At 46.4% G+C, this 21,480-nt stretch overlaps 1 protein-coding gene across 2 annotated transcripts in view; it reads right to left on the minus strand.

Moving 5' to 3' along the window:
• GRID1 (glutamate ionotropic receptor delta type subunit 1) overlaps positions 1 to 21,480 on the minus strand; it is a 2,026,904-nt gene that overhangs the window by 48,136 nt on the left and 1,957,288 nt on the right. The window lies entirely within an intron of this gene.

The following is a 21,480-nucleotide window of genomic DNA, read 5'->3' on the forward strand; positions in this document are numbered from 1 at the left end:
GTACCTTATCCTATCCTTTGTGATACTGTCTGATGAGCCGTGTATCTATTCCTATCTTGTGTGACACTGTCTGCTGAGCAGTGTACCTAATCCTATCCTGTGTGATACTGTCTGCTGAGCTGTGTATCTAATCCTATCCAGTGTGACACTGTCTGGTGAGCTGTGCATCAAATCCTATCCTGTGTGACACTGTCTGCTGAGCCATGTATCTAAACGTATCATGTGTGATACTGTTTGCTGAGCTGTGTATCTAAGCCTATCCTGTGCGATACTGTCTGCTGAGCCATGTATCTAATCCTATCCTGTGTGATACTGTCTGCTGAGCAGTGTACCTAATCCTATCCTGTGTGACACTGTCTGCTGAGCCATCTACCTAATCCTATCCTGTGTGACACTGTTTGCTGAGACGTGTGTTGTGAATTCTGCTTTTGGGTTCCTTCCGGTGGTAGTAGGTGGTAATGCAGTTGTCCCTGGGTTGCAGTCCTGGTCCGGTTAAGGTTCAGGCCATTCATGATTGGATTCAACCCACATCCGTGAAGAGCCTTCAGAAATTTTGAGGTTTTGCAAATTTTTATCACCGGTTCATTGCTAACTTCTTCAGCGTGGTTAAACCCTTGACTGATTTGACGCTGATGTGGCGAATTGGTCCTCTGCGGCTGTCTCTGCCTTTCAGGAGCTTAAACGCCGATTTACTTCTGCTCCGGTGTTGCGCTAACCAGATGTCTCTCTTCCGTTTCAGGTTGAGATTGATGCTTCTGAGATTGGGGCAGGGGCCGTTTTGTCTCAGAGGGATTCTGTTGCTTCTTTGATGAAACCGTGTGCCTTCTTCTCCCGCAAGTTTTCGCCTGTTGAACGCAATTATGATGTCGGCAATCGGGACTTGTTGGCTATGAAGTGGGCATTTGAGGAGTGGCGACATTGGCTTGAGGGACCTAAGCACTGTATTGTGGTCCTGACCGATCATAAGAATTTGATTTACCTCGAGTCTGCCACACGGCTGAGTCCTAGACGGGCTCGATGGTCCTTGTTTTTTTCCCGTTTTGATTTTGTGGTTAAGAATATTAAGTCTGATGCCCTTTCTAGGAGTTTTTTGCCTGATTCTCCTGAGGTCCTTGAACCGGTCGGCATTCTGAAAGATGGGGTGGTCCTTTCTGCCATTTCCCCTGATTTACGGCGGGTTCTTCAGGAATTTCAGGCTGATAGACCTGACCGCTGTCCTGTGGGGAAATTGTTTGTTCCTGACACATGGACTAGTAGAGTGATTTCTGAGGTTCACTCTTCTGTGTTGGCCGGTCATCCTGGTATTTTTGGTACCAGAGATTTGGTTGGTAGGTCCTTTTGGTGGCCTTCGTTGTCACGTGATGTGCGTTCTTTTGTGCAGTCCCATGGGACTTGTGCGCGGGCCAAGCCTTGTTGTTCCTGTGCTAGTGGGTTACTTTTGCCATTGCTGGTCCCTGAGAGGCCCTGGACGCATATTTCTATGGATTTTATTTCTGATCTTCCGGTTTCCCAGAGGATGTCGGTTATCTGGGTTGTTTGTGACTGGTTTTCTAAGATGGTTCATTTGGTGCCTTTGCCTAAATTGCCTTCCTCTTCAGAGTTGGTTCCATTGTTTTTTCAGCATGTGGTTCATTTACATGGTATTCCGGAGAATATTATGTCCGACAGAGGTTCCCAGTTTGTTTCTAGGTTTTGGCGGGCCTTTTGTGCTAGGCTGGGCATTGATTTGTCTTTTTCTTCTGCATTTCATCCTCAGACAAATCACCAGACCGAGCGAACTAATCAGACTTGGAGACTTATTTGAGATGCTTTGTGTCTGCCGATCAGGATGATTGGGTGGCCTTTTTGCCATTGGCCGAGTTTGCCCTTAATAATCGGGCTAGTTCGGCTACTTTGGTTTTGCCTTTTTTTTGTAATTTTGGTTTTCATCCTCGTTTTTCTTCGGGGCAGGTTGAGCCTTCTGACTGTCCTGGTGTGGATTCTGTGGTTGACAGGTTGCAGTAGATTTGGGCTCATGTGGTGGACAATTTGGTGTTGTCTCAGGAGGAGGCTCAACATTTTGCTAACCGTCGTCGGTGTGTTGGTTCCCGGCTTCGGGTTGGGGATTTGGTTTGGTTGTCTTCCCGTCATGTTCCTATGAACGTCTCTTCCCCTAAGTTTAAGCCTCGGTTTATTGGTCCTTATAGGATTTCTGAGATTATTAATCCGGTGTCTTTTCGATTGGCGCTTCCGGCCTCTTTTGCTATCCATAATGTCTTCCATAGATCTTTATTGCGGAAATATGTGGTGCCCGTTGTTCCCTCTGTTGATCCTCCGGCCCCTGTTTTGGTTGATGGGGAGTTGGAGTATGTGGTTGAGAAGATTTTGGATTCTCGTTTTTTGAGGCGGAGGCTTCAGTACCTTGTCAAATGGAAGGGTTATGGCCAGGAGGATAGTTCTTGGGTTTTTGCTTCTGATGTCCATGCTGCTGATCTGGTCTGTGCCTTTCATCTGGCTCGTCCTGATCGGCCTGGGGGCGCTGGTGAGGGTTCGGTGACCCCTCCTCAAGGGGAGGGTACTGTTGTGAATTCTGCTTTTGGGTTCCCTCCGGTGGTAGTAGGTGGTAATGCAGTTGTCCCTGGGTTGCAGTCCTGGTCAGGTGTGTCTGCTGATTGCAGTTCTGACTGGGGTATTTAGGTGTGCAGGATTCATTAGTCCTTGCCAGTTGTCAATTGTTGTTGGGAGGTGTTGGACCTCTGCCTTGGTTCCTCCTGTCTTTCTGCCAAATCAGCAAAGATAAGTGTCTGTTTTTTTTTTCCTGTGGCACACATGCTGTGTTTTCTCAGTCTTGCTGGATTCTCTGGAGTGGCAGATATACATTCCATGTCTTTAGTTAGATTGTGGAACTTTTGTATTATCTGTTGTGGATATTTTTGGAAGGGTTTTAATACTGACCGCCTAGTAATCTGTCCTATCCTTTCCTATTTAGCTAGAGTGGCCTCTTTTGCTAAATCCTGTTTTCTACTTGCGTGTGTCTATTCTTCTCCTACTCACAGTCATTATTCGTGGGGGGCTGCCTATCCTTTGGGGGTCTGCTCTGAGGCAAGATAACATTCCTATTTCCATCTATAGGGGTATTTAGTCCTCCGGCTGTGTCGAGGTGTCTAGGGTTTGTTGGGCACACCCCACGGCTACTTCTAGTTCCGGTGTTAGTTCAAGATTTGCGGTCAGTACAGGTTCCACCGACTCCAGAGAAAGTTTTCATGCGGCTCCAAGTCACCAGATCATAACAGCCATGTACCTAATCTTATCCTGTGTGATACTGTCTGCTGAGCTGTGTATCTAATCCTATCCTTTGTGATACTGTCTGCTGAGCTGTGTATCTAAGCCTATCCTGTGTGATACTGTCTGCTGAGCCATGTATCTAATCCTATCCTGTGTGATACCGTCTGCTGAGCTGTATATCTAATACTATCCTGTGTGATACTCTCTGCTGAGCCATGTATCTAATCCTATCCTGTGTGATACTCTTTACTGAGCCGTGTATCTAATCCCATCCTGTTATGGACTGGTGATTTAGGAACGACATGCGACTAGCTCTGAGCAGGTGGTAACTATACGGACCGCAGTTCCTGATCTTAACACAACACTAGCAGTAGCCCTGGGATGTTCCTGTCACTCCCTGGACACCTCGTCACAGCCAGAGAACTAGCTACCCCTAAAGGTAGAAACAGGAAAGCTATCTTGCCTAAGAGAGAATCCCCAAAGGATAGACAGCCCCCCACAAATAATGACTGTGAGTGGAGAAGGATATGACATACATAGAATGAAACAAGATTTAGCAAAGGAGACCACTTCTAGCTAGATAGATAGTACAGGACAGAACACTGTGCGGTCCATAATAAAAACTAGAAAAAGTCCACCGCAGAGAAATGCAAAAATCTCCACACCTGACTAAAGGTGTGGAGGGCAAAATCTGCTGCCCAGAGCTTCCAGCTTAGCTGAATAGATCCATACTGATAAGCTGGACAAATGAGCAAAACATAGAATGTGCTGAACAATAAAGTCCACAACAAGAGGACTGCAAAAGGACAAGCAAGGACTTATCTTTGCTGAATCAGGTCAGAGTGTCAGGGAAATCCAAAAGAGCCGTGACTCCAAGCAGGAACAATTGACAACTGGCATTGATTGAGGGATAAGGCCGGACTAAAATAGCCGAGCCAGAAAGACGATCAGTGGAAGCAGCTGCTGATGCTAAATCCAAGAAGCAGCCATACCACTCAAAACCACCGGAGGGAGCCCAAGAGCAGAACTCACAAAAGTGCTACTTACAACCACCGGAGGGAGCCCAAGAGCGGAATTCACAACAGTACCCCCCCCTTGAGGAGGGGTCACCGAACCCTCACCAGAGCCCCCAGGCCGATCAGGACGAGCCAAGTGAAAAGCACGAACCAAATCGGCGGCATGAACATCGGAGGCAACCACCCAAGAATTATCCTCCTGGCCATAACCCTTCCACTTGACAAGATACTGAAGCCTCCGCCTCGAAAAATGAGAAGCCAATATTTTCTCAACCACATATTCCAACTCCCCGTCAACCAACACCGGGGCAGGAGGATCAACAGAGGGAACAACGGGTACCACATATCTCCGCAACAAAGATCTATGGAAAACATTGTGGATGGCAAAAGAGGCTGGAAGGGCCAAACGAAAAGACACTGGATTGATAATCTCAGAAATCTTATAAGGACCAATAAACCGAGGCTTGAACTTAGGGGAAGAAACCTTCATAGGAACATGACGAGAAGATAACCAAACTAAATCCCCCACCCAAAGCCGAGGACCAACACACCGACGGCGGTTAGCAAAACGCTGAGCCTTTTCCTGAGACAACGTCAAATTGTCTACCACATGAGTCTGCTGTAACCTGTCCATCACAGAATCTACACCAGGACAATCAGAAGGCTCAACCTGCCCTGAAGAAAAACGAGGATGGAAACCAAAATTACAAAAAAAAAGGCGAAACCAAAGTAGCTGAACTGGCCCGATTATTAAGGGCAAACTCGGCCAACGGCAAGAAAGCCATCCAATCATCCTGATCAGCAGACACAAAGCATCTCAAATAGGTTTCCAAAGTTTGATTAGTTCGCTCAGTTTGGCCATTTGTCTGAGGATGGAACACTGAAGAAAAAGACAAATTAATGCCCATCCTAGCACAAAAGGCCCGCCAAAACCTGGAAACAAACTGGGAACCTCTGTCAGACACAATATTTTCTGGAATGCCATGCAAACGAACCACATCCTGAAAGAACAATGGAACCAAATCAGAGGAGGAAGGCAATTTAGGCAAAGGTACCAAATGGACCATTTTAGAGAACCGGTCACAAATCACCCAGATAACAGACATCCTCTGGGACACAGGAAGATCCAAAATAAAATCCATGGAAATATGCATCCAGGGCCTCTCAGGGACAGGCAAAGGCAAAAGCAACCCACTAGCGCGGGAACAGCAAGGCTTAGCCCGGGCACAAGTCCCACAGGACTGCACAAAAGAACGCACATCCCGCGACAAGGAAGGCCACCAAAAGGACCTAGCAACCAAATCTCTGGTACCAAAAATCCCAGGATGACCGTCCAACACCGAACAATGGACCTCAGAAATTACCTTACTTGTCCATCTATCAGGAACAAACAGCTTCCCCATAGGACAGCGGTCAGGTTTATCAGCCTGAAATTCCTGAAGCACCCGCCATAAATCAGGGGAGTAGGCAGAAAGAACCACCTCTTCCCTAAGAATGCCAACCGGCTCAAGAACTCCAGGAGAATCAGGCAAAAAACTCCTAGAGAGGGCATCCGCCTTAACATTCTTAGATCCTGGAAGATATGAGACCACAAAATCGAAATGGGAGAAAAATAGGGACCATCGAGCCTGTCTAGGGTTCAGCCGCTTGGCCGACTCGAGGTAAATCAGATTCTTATGATCGGTCAAGACCACAACGCGGTGCCTAGCTCCCTCAAGCCAATGTCGCCACTCCTCAAGTGCCCACTTCATAGCCAGCAACTCCCGATTACCGACATCATAATTGCGTTCTGCAGGCAAAAACTTTCGGGAAAAGAAGGCACATGGTTTCATCAAGGAACCATCAGAATTCCTCTGTGACAAAACGGCCCCTGCCCCAATCTCAGAAGCATCAACCTCAACCTGAAAAGGAAGGGAAACAACCGGCTGACGCAACACAGGGGCAGAAGTAAATCGGCATTTAAGCTTCTGAAAGGCCTCAACAGCCGCAGAGGACCAATTCGTCACATCAGCGCCTTTCTTCATCAAATCAGTCAGGGGTTTAACCACACTGGAGAAGTTGGCAATGAAAAAGGAGACAGAAGCCCCCCACATATATTGGCGGTGATATGAGATGAAACAACAAACGCAGCAGGAAAATAGTTTTAGCAAATTTGAGGTCCGCTTTCTAGATAGCAGAAGACAGAAAGCATACTTTCATGGTCAGTAGAAAACCCTAACAAAACACATCCAGAAATGGTGATAAAAATTAGCAAAGCCCAGAAATTTCTGAAGGCTCTTCACAGATGTGGGCTGAATCCAGTCATGAATGGCTTGGACCTTAACAGGATCCATTTCTATAGACGAAGGAGAAAAAATAAACCCCAAAAAAGAGACCTTCTGAACTCCAAATAGGCACTTAGACCCCTTCACAAATAGGGCATTATCACGAAGGATCTGGAATACCATCCTGACCTGCTTCACATGAGACTCCCAATCATCAGAAAAAATCAAAATATCATCCAAATACACAATCAAGAATTTATCAAGATAATTGCGGAAAATATCATGCATGAAGGACTGAAATACAGAAGGAGCATTAGAAATCCCGAAAGGCATCACAAGGTATTCAAAATGGCCTTCGGGCATATTAAATGCAGTTTTCCATTCGTCACCCTGTTTAATACGAACAAGATTATATGCCCCTCGAAGGTCAATCTTTGTAAACCAACTAGCCCCCTTAATCTGAGCAAACAAATCTGAAAGCAAAGGTAAAGGGTATTGGAATTTGACCGTGGTCTTATTAAGAAGGCGATAATCAATACATGGTCTCAAGGAGCCATCCTTCTTGGCAACAAAAAAAAATCCCGCTCCCAATGGTGACGAAGACGGCCGAATATGCCCCTTCTCCAAAGACTCCTTCACATAGCTCCGCATGGCAGCATGCTCTGGCACAGATAGATTGAAAAGTCGGCCGTTAGGGAACTTGCAGCCAGGAATCAATTCAATAGCACAATCACAGTCCCTATGTGGAGGAAGGGAACTGGACTTGGGCTCATCGAATACATCCTGGAAATCTGACAAAAATTCAGGAACATCAGAAGAGGGGGAAGAGGAAATTGACATCAAAGGAACGTCACTATGTACCCCTTGACAACCCCAACTAGTCACAGACATAGATTTCCAATCCAGCACTGGATTGTGTACTTGTAACCATGGAAAACCCAATACAACAACATCATGTAAATTATGCAACACCAGAAAACGGCAATCTTCCTGATGTGCTGGAGCCATGCACATAGTCAGCTGAGTCCAATACTGAGGTTTATTCTTGGCCAACGGTGTAGCATCAATACCCCTCAAAGGAATAGGGCTCTGCAAACGCTGCAAAGAAAAATCACAGCGCCTGGCAAATTCTAAGTCCATTAAGTTCAGGGCAGCACCTGAATCCACAAATGCCATGACAGAAAAGGATGACAATGAGCAAATCAGGTAGTAATACAAAACCCGGCACTCAACTTATTGGTGCGAAGAAACAATAGGTTTATTATGTCCCAAATCCAACATAAACGTTTCGGTCTCACAATGGGACCTTCATCAGTAACGTAATTTGGGATGTTGTAAAGAGAAGGTGACTGTATGACCAGTACATTAGGAAATTATGGTATGGAGTCCCCAATTGCAGGGAGAAAGGTTTTGGCCCGTATAACGGCCCTTGTCACGGCGTCCACCGCTGTATAGGTGTCACCTATAAGTTGAGTGCCGGGTTTTGTATTACTAATTGATCACGGTTTGGGAACCTACCCGTGCACCACACTCGGTAGTGCACACGGTATACTTAAGCAATGAGCAAATCAGGGTCACAGACAGGAGAAATTTAGGCTGTACAGTACTGATGGTAACAGATCTAGCTACCCTCTTAATACGCTTAGGGCAAACAGAAATAGCATGAGCAGAATCACCACAGTAAAAACACAGCCCATTCTGACGTCTGTATCCCCTCTGTTCTGCTCTAGTCAAAATCCTAGCACATTGCATAGGCTCAGGACTCTGTTCAGAGGACGCTGCCATATGGTGCACCACTTTGCGCTCGTGCAGGCGCCGATCAATCTGAATGGCTAGAGACATAGATTCGCTCAAACCAACCGGCATGGGGAACCCCACCATAACATCTTTAAGGGCTTCAGAAAGACCCTTTCTGAAAATTGCTGCCAGAGCGTCCTCATTCCATTTAGTGAGCACAGACCATTTTCTAAATTTCTGGCAGTATAATTCTGCTGCTTCCTGACCCTGACACAAGGCCAACAAGGCTTTTTCCGCATGATCCACAGAGTTAGGTTTGTCATACAATAATCCGAGCGATTGAAAAAATACATCTACATTAAGCAATGCCGGATTTCCTGACTCAAGGGAGAATGCCCAGTCCTGAGGGTCACCACGCAGCAAAGAAATAACTATTTTAACTTGCTGAATGGGATCACCAGAGGAATGGGGTTTCAGAGCAAAAAACAATTTGCAGAAATTTTTAAAGTTCAAAAACTTGGATCTATCCCCATAAAACAAATCTGGAGTATGAATTCTAGGCTCTAAAACCGGAGTCTGAACAACATAATCTTAGATACTCTGTACTCTTGCAGCAAGCTGATCCACACGAGAAAAAAAACCCTGAACATCCATGCCCGCGCCCAAATCCTGAACCACTCAGAGATTAAGAGGAAGGAAAAAGACAAAACAGACTAAAGAAAAAAAAATGGCTCAGAACTAGTGTTGAGCGATACCGTCCGATACTTGAAAGTATCGGTATCGGAAAGTATCGGCCGATACCGGCAAAGTATCGGATCCAATCCGATACCGATACCCGATACCAATACAAGTCAATGGGACTCAAGTATCGGACGGTATTCCTGATGGTTCCCAGGGTCTGAAGGAGAGGAAACTCTCCTTCAGGCCCTGGGAACCATATTAATGTGTAAAATAAAGAATTAAAATAAAAAATATTGCTATACTCACCTCTCCGAGGGAACCGGCAGCGTTGTTTGCTTAAAATTTGCGCTTTTCTTTCCTTACGTGAAGTCCCGGCTTGTGATTGGTTGCGTGCCGCCCATGTGACCGCAACGCAACCAATCACAGCAAGCCGTGACGTAATTTCAGGTCATTCAGTATTTTAAAATTACGCTCCGGCTTTGTGATTGGTTGCGTCGCAGTCACATGGGCGACGCAACCAATCACAGCAAGCCGTGACGTAATTTCAGGTCCTTAAGGATTTTAAAATTACGTCCCGGCTTTGTGAATGGATGAGTCACAGTCACATGGGCGACGCAACCAATCACAAGCCGTGACGTCACGGGAGGCTGGACACGCGCGCATTTTAAAATGCGCGGGAGTCCAGCCTCCCGTGACGTCGACGTCCCGGCTTGTGATTGGTTGCGTCGCTGTCAACCAATCACAAGCCGGGAGGCTGGACACGCGCGCATTTTAAAATTCGCGCGAGTCCAGCCTCCCGTGACGTCCCGGCTTGTGATTGGTTGCGTCGCTGTCAACCAATCACAAGCCGGGAGGCTGGACACGCGCGCATTTTAAAATTCGCGCGAGTCCAGCCTCCCGTGACGTCCCGGCTTGTGATTGGTTGCGTCGCTGTCAACCAATCACAAGCCGGGAAGCCATTTTAAAATGCGCGCGTGTCCAGCCTCCCGGCTTGTGATTGGTTGACAGCGACGCAACCAATCACAAGCCGGGACGTCACGGGAGGCTGGACACGCGCGCATTTTAAAATGCGCGCGTGTCCAGCCTCCCGTGACGTCACGGCTTGTGATTGGTTGCGTCGTCCATGTGACTGCGACGCAACCAATCACAAAGCCGGGACGTAATTTTAAAATACTGAATGACCTGAAATTACGTCACGGCTTGCTGTGATTGGTTGCGTTGCGGTCACATGGGCGGCACGCAACCAATCACAAGCCGGGACTTCACGTAAGGAAAGAAAAGCACAAATTTTAAACAAAGAACACTGCCGCTTCCCTCGGTAAGGTGCAGGCTGCGTCGGAGAGGTGAGTATAGCAATATTTTTTATTTTAATTCTCTCTTTTACACATTTTTACATTAATGTTGTTTCGATACCGATACCCGATACCACAAAAGTATCGGATCTCGGTATCGGAATTCCGATACCCGCAAGTATCGGCCGATACCCGATACTTGCGGTATCGGAATGCTCAACACTACTCAGAACTCTTTTTCTTTTCCTTCTTTTGAGATGCATTCAACTCATTTTTGGCCAGTTGTACTGTTATGGACTGGTGATTTAGGAACGACATGCGACTAGCTCTGAGCAGGTGGTAACTATACAGACCGCAGTTCCTGATCTTAACACAACACTAGCAGTAGTGTCATGGTTCCCAATGGCAGGGACTCAGGCAAAAACGGACTAGCTCTAGGAATGATGGAATCTCAGATGACCGCGACGCTGAACCTAACACGCAACTAACAGTAGCCAGGGGGTGTGCCTACGATTATCCTTAGACACCTCACACCAGCCGGAGATCTAGCTTCCCCTAGCAGAGGAATACACAGACCTGGCTTGCCTCCATGGAAACCCCAAAAGTGATAGTAGCCCCCCACATATAATAACGGTTAGGTAAGAGGAAAACACGTACGCAGTATGAATATAGATTCAGCAAAGAGAGGCCCTCTGACTAGATAGCAGAAAATACAAAAGAGGACTTCGCGGTCACCTCAAAACCCTAAACAGCCATCCTGAAATTACTTTAACTCCGTTATCAACTCATGACACCGGAGTAGTAATTTCAGATCACTAGAGCTTCCAGCAGCAAAGGAAATATAAATGCATGCTGGACAAACAAACACAAAAAATGCCAAAGATCCAATTTAGCTGAATTGCAGACTTGGAGCAGGTAGCAAGCAACAGAGGTGCTCTGGTAACATTGATTGCCGGCACTAGAATGACTGAGAAGCCAGACTAAATAGGAAACTCCCAGTTTCCTGATGGAAACAGGTGCAAGACAAAAGTCAACCAGTACCACCAGTAACCACCAGAGGGAGCCCAAAAACAGAATTCACAACAGTACCCCCCCCTTAAGGAGGGGGCACCGAACCCTCATGAGAACCACCAGGGCGATCTGGATGCGCCCTATGAAAGGCGCGAACCAAATCAGAGGCATGAACATCGGAGGCAGTCACCCAAGAATTATCCTCCTGACCGTATCCCTTCCATTTAACCAAATATTGAAGTCTCCGTCTGGAAACGCGAGAGTCCAAAATCTTCTCCACAACATACTCCAACTCACCCTCCACCAGCACAGGAGCAGGAGGCTCAACAGAAGGAACAACCGGTACCTCGTACCTCCGCAACAACGACCGATGGAAGACATTATAAATGGTGAACGATGCTGGTAGGTCCAAACGAAAAGATACAGGATTAAGAATCTCCAAAATCTTATAAGGACCTATGAACCGAGGTTTAAACTTAGGAGAAGAGACCTTCATAGGGACAAAACGAGAAGATAACCACACCAAGTCCCCAACGCGGAGATGATGACCCACACGACGATGACGATTAGCAAACTGCTGAGTCTTCTCCTGAGACAACTTCAAATTGTCCACCACATGACTCCAAATCCGGTGCAGTCTATCCACCACCGTGTCCACTCCAGGGCAATCCGAAGATTCCACCTGGCCAGATGAAAAACGAGGGTGAAACCCTGAATTGCAAAAGAAAGGAGAAACCAGAGTGGCAGAACTGGCCCGATTATTGAGGGCAAACTCTGCCAACGGCAAAATGGCGACCCAATCATCCTGATCAGCAGACACAAAACACCTCAAATAAGTCTCCAAGGTCTGATTAGTTCGCTCCGTCTGGCCATTAGTCTGAGGATGGAATGTGTTGTGAATTTGGATTCTGGGCTCCCCCGGTGGCTACTGGTGGAATTGAACTTGTGACATCATCTTCCCTGTTCACCTGTTCTGATTAGATCTGGGTGTCGCTATATAACCTGGCTTCTCTGTTAGATGCTTGCCGGTCAACAATGTTATCAGAAGCCTCTCTGTGCTTGTTCCTGCTCCCAGACATCTACTAGATAAGTTGGACATTCGTCCATGTTTTGTTTTTGTATTTTGGTTCCAGTTCACAGCTGCAGTTTCGTTACTGTGTCTGGAAAGCTCTTGTTGATCAGGAATTGCCACTCTGGTATTATGAGTTAATGCCAGAGTCCTAAAGTAATTTCTGGATGTGTTTTGTTAGGGTTTTCTACTGACCATGAAAGTATGCTTTCTGTCTTCTGCTATCTAGAAAGCGGACCTCAAATTTGCTAAAACTATTTTCCTGCTGCGTTTGTTGTTTCATCTCATATCACCGCCAATATATGTGGGGGGCTTCTGTCTCCTTTTTGGGCATTTCTCTAGAGGTGAGTCAGGTCTTATATTTCCCTCTGCTAGCATTATTTAGTTCTCCGGCCGGCGCTGGGCATATAGGGATAAAAAGTAGGACATGCTACCTGGCTACTTCTAGATGATGCGGTAGGTTTAGTTCATGGTCAGTACAGTTACATCTTCCAAGAGCTTGTTCCTATTGAGGCTTATGCTAGTTCTCTGGCCATGGAGATCATGACAGTTTGACCGGCCCACTAAAGGGTTAAAATCCTTGGCTGAGAAAGGAGAGAAATAAGAAGTCTGCTGAAAATTTTTTTTTTTTTTTTTTTTTTTCTCTAGTAGTTAGTGTGCTCTTAATTGGATCACTTGCCAGTCTGTCTATGCTGCAGTCTTTCTTTTTTTTCTCTCTCCTTCTAATCTTTGAATGGCTCTATGTTCACCTGTCTATAATGGATCTACAGAGTGTAACTGCAGGTTTGAATAATCTCGCCACGAAAGTACAAAGTTTGCAAGATTTTGTTGTTCATGCTCCGGTATCAGAGCCGAGAATTCCTTTGCCGGAATTCTTCTCAGGGAATAGATCTAGCTTTCAGAATTTTAGAAATAATTGTAAGTTATTTTTGTCCCTGAAATCTCGTTCTGCTGGAGACCCTGCACAGCAGGTTGGGATTGTGATTTCCTTGCTCCGCGGCGACCCTCAAGATTGGGCTTTTGCATTGGCACCAGGGGATCCTGCGTTGCGCAATGTGGATGCGTTTTTTCTGGCCTTGGGCTTGCTTTATGAGGAACCTCATTTGGAACTTCAGGCAGAAAAAACTTTGATGTCCCTATCGCAGGGGCAAGATGAAGCTGAAATTTACTGCCAAAGATTCCGTAAATGGTCTGTGCTTACTCAGTGGAATGAGTGTGCCTTGGCGGCTACTTTCAGAGAGGGTCTTTCTGATGCCATTAAGGATGTTATGGTGGGGTTCCCTGTGCCTGCAAGTCTGAATGAGTCCATGACAATGGCCATTCAGATCGATAGGCGTCTGCGGGAGCGCAAACCAGTGCACCATCTGGCGGTGTCCACTGAGAAGACGCCAGAAAACATGCAGTGTGATAGAATTCTGTCCAGAAGCGAGCGGCAGAATTTTAGACGGAAAAATGGGTTGTGTTTCTATTGTGGGGATTCTACTCATGTTATATCAGCATGCTCTAAGCGTACTAAAAAGCTTGATAAATCCGTTCCCATTGGCACTTTACAGTCTAAATTTATTTTGTCTGTGACCCTGATTTGCTCTTTGTCATCTATTACTACGGACGCCTATATCGACTCTGGCGCCGCTTTGAGTCTTATGGATTGGTCCTTTGCCAATCGTTGTGGGTATGATTTAGAGCCTTTGGAGACTCTTATTCCTCTGAAGGGGATTGACTCCACCCCATTGGCTAATAATAAACCACAATACTGGACACAAGTGACTATGTGTATTAATCCGGATCACCAGGAGACTATTCGTTTTCTGGTGCTGTATAATCTACATGATGATTTGGTGCTAGGATTGCCATGGCTGCAGTCTCACAACCCAGTCCTTGACTGGAGAGCTATGTCTGTGTTGAGCTGGGGATGTAAGGGGACTCATGGGGACGTACCTTTGGTGTCCATTTCATCATCTATTCCCTCTGAAATCCCTGAGTTCCTGTCTGATTATCGTGACGTCTTTGAAGAACCCAAGCTGGGTTCGCTACCTCCGCACCGTGAGTGCGATTGTGCTATAGATTTAATTCCGGGTAGTAAATACCCAAAGGGTCGTTTATTTAATCTGTCTGTGCCTGAACATACTGCTATGCGAGAATATATAAAGGAGTCCTTGGAAAAGGGACATATTCGTCCATCGTCATCTCCCTTAGGAGCCGGTTTTTTCTTTGTGTCAAAAAAAGACGGCTCTTTGAGACCATGTATTGATTATCGGCTTTTGAATAAAATCACGGTTAAATATCAATACCCATTGCCGTTGCTGACTGATTTGTTTGCTCGCATAAAGGGGGCCAAGTGGTTCTCTAAGATTGATCTCCGTGGGGCGTATAATTTGGTGCGGATCAGGCAGGGGGATGAGTGGAAAACCGCATTTAATACGCCCGAGGGCCACTTTGAGTATTTGGTGATGCCTTTTGGTCTTTCTAATGCCCCTTCAGTCTTCCAGTCCTTTATGCATGATATTTTCCGCGATTTTTTGGATAAATTTATGATAGTGTATCTGGATGATATTCTGATTTTTTCGGATGATTGGGACTCTCATGTCCGGCAAGTTAAGAGGGTTTTTCAGGTTTTGCGGTCTAATTCTCTGTGTGTCAAGGGTTCTAAGTGCGTTTTTGGGGTTCAGAGAATTTCCTTTTTGGGATATATTTTTTCTCCCTCTTCCATTGAGATGGATCCTGTCAAGGTTCAAGCTATTTGTGATTGGACGCAGCCCTCTTCTCTTAAAAGTCTTCAGAAATTTTTGGGCTTTGCCAACTTTTATCGTCGATTTATTTCTGGTTTTTCGGATGTCGTTAAGCCATTGACCGATTTGACTAGACAGGGTGCTGATGTTGCTAATTGGTCCCCTGATGCTGTGGAGGCCTTTCAGGAGCTTAAGTGCCGTTTTTCTTCTGCCCCTGTGTTGCGTCAGCCTGATGTGACTCTTCCTTTTCAGGTTGAGGTCGACGCTTCTGAGATCGGGGCTGGGGCAGTGTTGTCGCAGAAAAGTTCTGACTGCGCCGTGATGAGGCCTTGTGCCTTCTTTTCCCGTAAATTTTCGCCCGCTGAGCGGAATTATGATGTTGGGAATCGGGAGCTTTTGGCCATGAAGTGGGCGTTTGAGGAGTGGCGCCATTGGCTCGAGGGGGCCAGACATCAGGTGGTGGTATTGACTGACCACAAAAATTTGATCTATCTTGAGACCGCCAGGCGCCTGAATCCCAGACAGGCGCGCTGGTCATTATTTTTCTCTCGGTTTAATTTTGTGGTATCGTACCTACCGGGTTCTAAGAATGTTAAGGCGGATGCCCTTTCTAGGAGTTTTGAGCCTGATTCACCCGGCAACTCTGACCCCACAGGTATTCTTAAGGAGGGAGTTATCTTGTCAGCCGTTTCTCCAGACCTGCGGCGGGCCTTGCAGGAGTTTCAGGCGGATAGACCGGATCGTTGTCCGCCTGATAGGTTGTTTGTTCCTGATGATTGGACCAGTAGAGTCATCTCTGAGGTACATTCTTCTGCATTGGCAGGTCATCCTGGAATTTTTGGTACCAGGGATTTGGTGGCAAGATCCTTCTGGTGGCCTTCCCTGTCACGAGATGTGCGAGGCTTTGTGCAGTCTTGTGACGTTTGTGCTCGGGCCAAGCCTTGTTGTTCTCGGGCTAGTGGATTATTGTTGCCCTTGCCTATTCCTAAGAGGCCTTGGACACACATCTCGATGGATTTTATTTCAGATCTGCCTGTTTCTCAGAAGATGTCTGTCATCTGGGTGGTGTGTGACCGTTTTTCTAAGATGGTCCATTTGGTTCCCCTGCCCAAATTGCCTTCTTCTTCCGAGTTGGTGCCTCTGTTTTTTCAAAATGTTGTTCGTTTGCATGGTATTCCTGAGAATATCGTTTCTGACAGAGGAACCCAATTTGTGTCTAGATTTTGGCGGGCATTCTGTGCTAGGATGGGCATAGATTTGTCTTTTTCGTCTGCTTTTCACCCTCAGACTAATGGCCAGACCGAGCGGACTAATCAGACCCTGGAGACATATCTGAGGTGTTTTGTGTCTGCTGACCAGGATGATTGGGTTGCTTTTTTGCCATTGGCGGAGTTCGCCCTCAATAATCGGGCCAGCTCTGCCACTTTGGTGTCCCCGTTTTTCTGTAATTCGGGGTTCCACCCTCGATTTTCCTCCGGTCAGATGGAATCCTCGGATTGTCCTGGAGTGGATGCGGTGGTGGAGAGATTGCATCATATCTGGGGGCAGGTGATGGACAATTTAAAGTTGTCCCAGGAGAAGACTCAGCTTTTTGCCAACCGTCACCGTCGTGTTGGTCCTCGGCTTTGTGTTGGAGATTTGGTGTGGTTGTCTTCTCGTTTTGTCCCTATGAGGGTCTCATCTCCTAAGTTTAAGCCTCGGTTCATCGGTCCGTATAAAATATTGGAGATTCTTAACCCTGTTTCCTTCCGTTTGGACCTCCCTGCATCCTTTTCTATTCATAACGTTTTTCATCGGTCGTTATTGCGCAGGTATGAGGCACCGGTTGTGCCTTCCGTTGAGCCTCCTGCTCCGGTGTTGGTTGAGGGTGAGTTGGAGTACGTTGTGGAAAAAATCCTAGACTCCCGTGTTTCCAGACGGAGACTCCAGTATCTGGTCAAGTGGAAGGGATACGGCCAGGAGGATAATTCTTGGGTCACTGCATCTGATGTTCATGCCTCTGATCTGGTTCGTGCCTTTCATAGGGCCCATCCTGATCGCCCTGGTGGTTCTGGTGAGGGTTCGGTGCCCCCTCCTTGAGGGGGGGGTACTGTTGTGAATTTGGATTCTGGGCTCCCCCGGTGGCTACTGGTGGAATTGAACTTGTGACATCATCTTCCCTGTTCACCTGTTCTGATTAGATCTGGGTGTCGCTATATAACCTGGCTTCTCTGTTAGATGCTTGCCGGTCAACAATGTTATCAGAAGCCTCTCTGTGCTTGTTCCTGCTCCCAGACATCTACTAGATAAGTTGGACATTCGTCCATGTTTTGTTTTTGTATTTTGGTTCCAGTTCACAGCTGCAGTTTCGTTACTGTGTCTGGAAAGCTCTTGTTGATCAGGAATTGCCACTCTGGTATTATGAGTTAATGCCAGAGTCCTAAAGTAATTTCTGGATGTGTTTTGTTAGGGTTTTCTACTGACCATGAAAGTATGCTTTCTGTCTTCTGCTATCTAGAAAGCGGACCTCAAATTTGCTAAAACTATTTTCCTGCTGCGTTTGTTGTTTCATCTCATATCACCGCCAATATATGTGGGGGGCTTCTGTCTCCTTTTTGGGCATTTCTCTAGAGGTGAGTCAGGTCTTATATTTCCCTCTGCTAGCATTATTTAGTTCTCCGGCCGGCGCTGGGCATATAGGGATAAAAAGTAGGACATGCTACCTGGCTACTTCTAGATGATGCGGTAGGTTTAGTTCATGGTCAGTACAGTTACATCTTCCAAGAGCTTGTTCCTATTGAGGCTTATGCTAGTTCTCTGGCCATGGAGATCATGACAGGAATGCAGACGAAAAAGACAAATCAATGCCCATCCTGGCACAGAACGCTCGCCAGAACCTAGACACAAATTGAGACCCCCTGTCAGAAATGATGTTTTCCGGGATACCATGTAAACGAACCACATTCTGAAAAAAATAAAGGAACCAACTCAGATGAAGAAGGCAATTTGGGCAAGGGTACCAAATGAACCATCTTAGAAAAACGGTCACACACCACCCAAATGACGGACATTTTCTGAGAAACCGGGAGGTCCGAGATAAAGTCCATAGAGATGTGCGTCCACGGCCTCTTCGGAATAGGCAAGGACAACAACAATCCACTAGCCCGAGAACAGCAAGGCTTGGCCCGAGCACAAACATCACAAGACTGTACAAAGGCACGCACATTCCGAGACAGGGAAGGCCACCAGAAGGACCTGGCCACCAAATCTCTGGTACCAAAAATTCCAGGATGACCTGCCAACACAGAAGAATGAACCTCCGAGATGACTCTACTGGTCCACTCATCTGGAACAAACAGTCTCCCAGGCGGACAACGATCAGGCCTATCAGTCTGAAACTCCTGCAAAGCACGTCGCAAGTCTGGGGAGACAGCAGACAAAATCACCCCATCCTTAAGGATACCCGTAGGCTCAGAATCACCAGAGGAGTCAGGCTCAAAACTCCTAGAAAGGGCATCTGCCTTCACATTTTTTGAACCCGGCAAGTATGAAACCACAAAATTAAACCAGGAGAAAAACAACGACCAGCGCGCCTGTCTAGGATTCAGACGCCTGGCAGACTCAAGGTAAATCAGATTCTTGTGATCAGTCAAGACCACCACCTGATGTCTAGCACCCTCAAGCCAATGACGCCACTCCTCAAATGCCCACTTCATAGCCAAGAGCTCCCGATTACCGACATCATAATTTCACTCGGCGGGCGAAAACTTTCGAGAGAAGAATGCACATGGTCTCATCACTGAGCAATCGGGACTTCTCTGCGACAAAACCGCCCCCGCTCCAATCTCGGAAGCATCAACCTCGACCTGAAAAGGGAGCGAAACATCAGGCTGGCGCAACACAGGGGCGGAAGAAAAGCGGCGCTTAAGCTCCCGAAAGGCCTCCACAGCCGCAGAGGACCAATTGGCAACATCAGCACCCTTCTTAGTCAAATCAGTCAGAGGTTTAGCAACACTTGAAAACCCAGTTATAAATCGACGATAGAAATTAGCAAAGCCCAAGAACTTCTGAAGGCTCTTCAGGGAAGTAGGCTGCGTCCAATCACAAATAGCCCGAACCTTGACAGGATCCATCTCAACAGAAGAAGGGGAAAAAATATACCCCAAAAAGGAGATCTTCTGAACCCCAAAAATACACTTTGATCCCTTTACAAACAAAGAATTGGCCCGCAAAACCTGAAAAACCTTCCTAACCTGTTGAACATGCGACTCCCAGTCATCCGAAAAAATCAAAATATCATCCAAATACACAATCATAAATTTATCCAGGTATTTACAGAAAATATCGTGCATAAAGGATTGAAAGACTGAAGGAGCATTAGAAAGACCAAAAGGCATTACCAAATACTCAAAATGGCCCTCGGGCGTATTAAATGCAGTTTTCCACTCATCTCCCTGCTTAATCCGCACCAAATTATACGCACCCCGAAGATCAATCTTAGAGAACCACTTTGCCCCTTTAATACGAGCAAATAAATCAGTCAATAGTGGCAAAGGATACTGGTATTTGACTGTAATCTTATTCAACAGGCGATAATCAATACAGGGTCTCAGGGAGCCATCTTTTTTACTCACGAAAAAAACCTGCTCCTAAAGGGGATGAGGATGGACGGATATGTCCCTTTTCCAAGGACTCCTTAATATACTCTCGCATAGCAGCATTCTCAGGCACAGACAGATTGAACAAACGACCCTTGGGAAACTTGCTGCCAGGAATCAAGTCTATAGCACAATCACAATCCCTGTGAGGGGGAAGAGAACTAAGTTTAGGCTCCTCAAAAACATCACAATAGTCAGACAAAAATGCCGGAATTTCAGAGGGAGTAGATGAAGCAATGGAAACCAAAGGTACTTCCCCATGAGCCCCCTGACATCCCCAGCTTAACACAGACATTGTTTTCCAGTCAAGGACTGGATTATGAGTTTGCAACCATGGCAATCCAAGCACTAAGACATCATGCAAGTTATGCAACACAAGGAAGCGAATCACCTCCCGATGGTCAGGAGTCATACACATAGTCACTTGTGTCCAGTATTGTGGTTTATTCCTAGCCAATGGTGTGGAGTCGATACCCTTCAGAGGGATAGGAACTTCCAAAGGCTCTAGGCTAAACCCACAGCGTCTGGCAAAGGACAAATCCATAAGACTCAAGGAAGCGCCAGAATCCACATAGGCATCCACAGTAATAGATGATAATGAACAGATCAAAGTTACAGACAAAATAAACTTAGACTGTAAAGTGCCAATTGCAAAAGACTTATCAACCTTTTTTGTGCGTTTAGAGCATGCTGATATAACATGAGCAGAATCACCACAGTAGAAGCACAACCCATTTTTACGCCTATAATTCTGCCGTTCACTTCTGGACAGAATTCTATCACATTGCATAATCTCCGGTGTCTGCTCAGAAGACACCGCCAAATGGTGCACAGGTTTGCGCTCCCGTAAACGCCGATCAATCTGAATAGCCATAGTCATGGATTCATTCAGACCTGTGGGCGTAGGAAACCCCACCATGACATCTTTAACGGCGTCAGAGAGACCTTCTCTGAAATTCGCCGCCAGGGTGCACTCATTCCACTGAGTAAGCACAGACCATTTTCGAAATTTTTGACAATATATTTCAGCTTCATCATGCCCTTGAGAAAGGGCTATCAAGGCCTTTTCAGCCTGAATCTCCAAATTAGGTTCCTCATAGAGCAACCCCAGTGCCAGAAAAAACGCATCCACATTGAGCAGCGCAGGATCCCCTGGTGCCAATACAAATGCCCAAATCTGGGGGTCACCCCGCAACAAGAAAATCACAATTTTAACCTGCTGAGCAGAGTCTCCAGCGGAGCGAGATCTCAGAGAAAGATACAATTTACAATTGTGCTTAAAATTCAAAAAACGAGATCTATCTCCAGAAAAGAACTCAGGTATAGGAATCCTGGGTTCTGACATAGGAGCATGTATAACATAGTCTTGGATATCTTGAACCTTAGAAGCAAGAGTATTCAGGTTTGTAGCTAAACTCTGGATATCCATTTCTTAACAGCTGAGATCTGAGCCATTCAGGGGTTAAGAGGAGAGAAAAAAGCAGCAGACTGCAATTATGGCTAGACAGAACTTCAGAGTAAAAAAAAAAAAAAAAAAAGTGTCAGAAACTTCTCTTTTCTCTCTTTCTTCAGCCAATACCTTTAATACATTGCGGCCGGCAATACTGTCATGGTTCCCAATGGCAGGGACTCAGGCAAAAACGGACTAGCTCTAGGAATGATGGAATCTCAGATGACCGCGACGCTAAACCTAACACGCAACTAACAGTAGCCAGGGGGTGTGCCTACCTCGCACCAGCCGGAGATCTAGCTTCCCCTAGCAGAGGAATACACAGACCTG

The sequence above is a fragment of the Ranitomeya variabilis genome, chromosome 4 (assembly GCF_051348905.1).
Source record: "Ranitomeya variabilis isolate aRanVar5 chromosome 4, aRanVar5.hap1, whole genome shotgun sequence".
NCBI lineage: Eukaryota > Metazoa > Chordata > Amphibia > Anura > Dendrobatidae > Ranitomeya > Ranitomeya variabilis.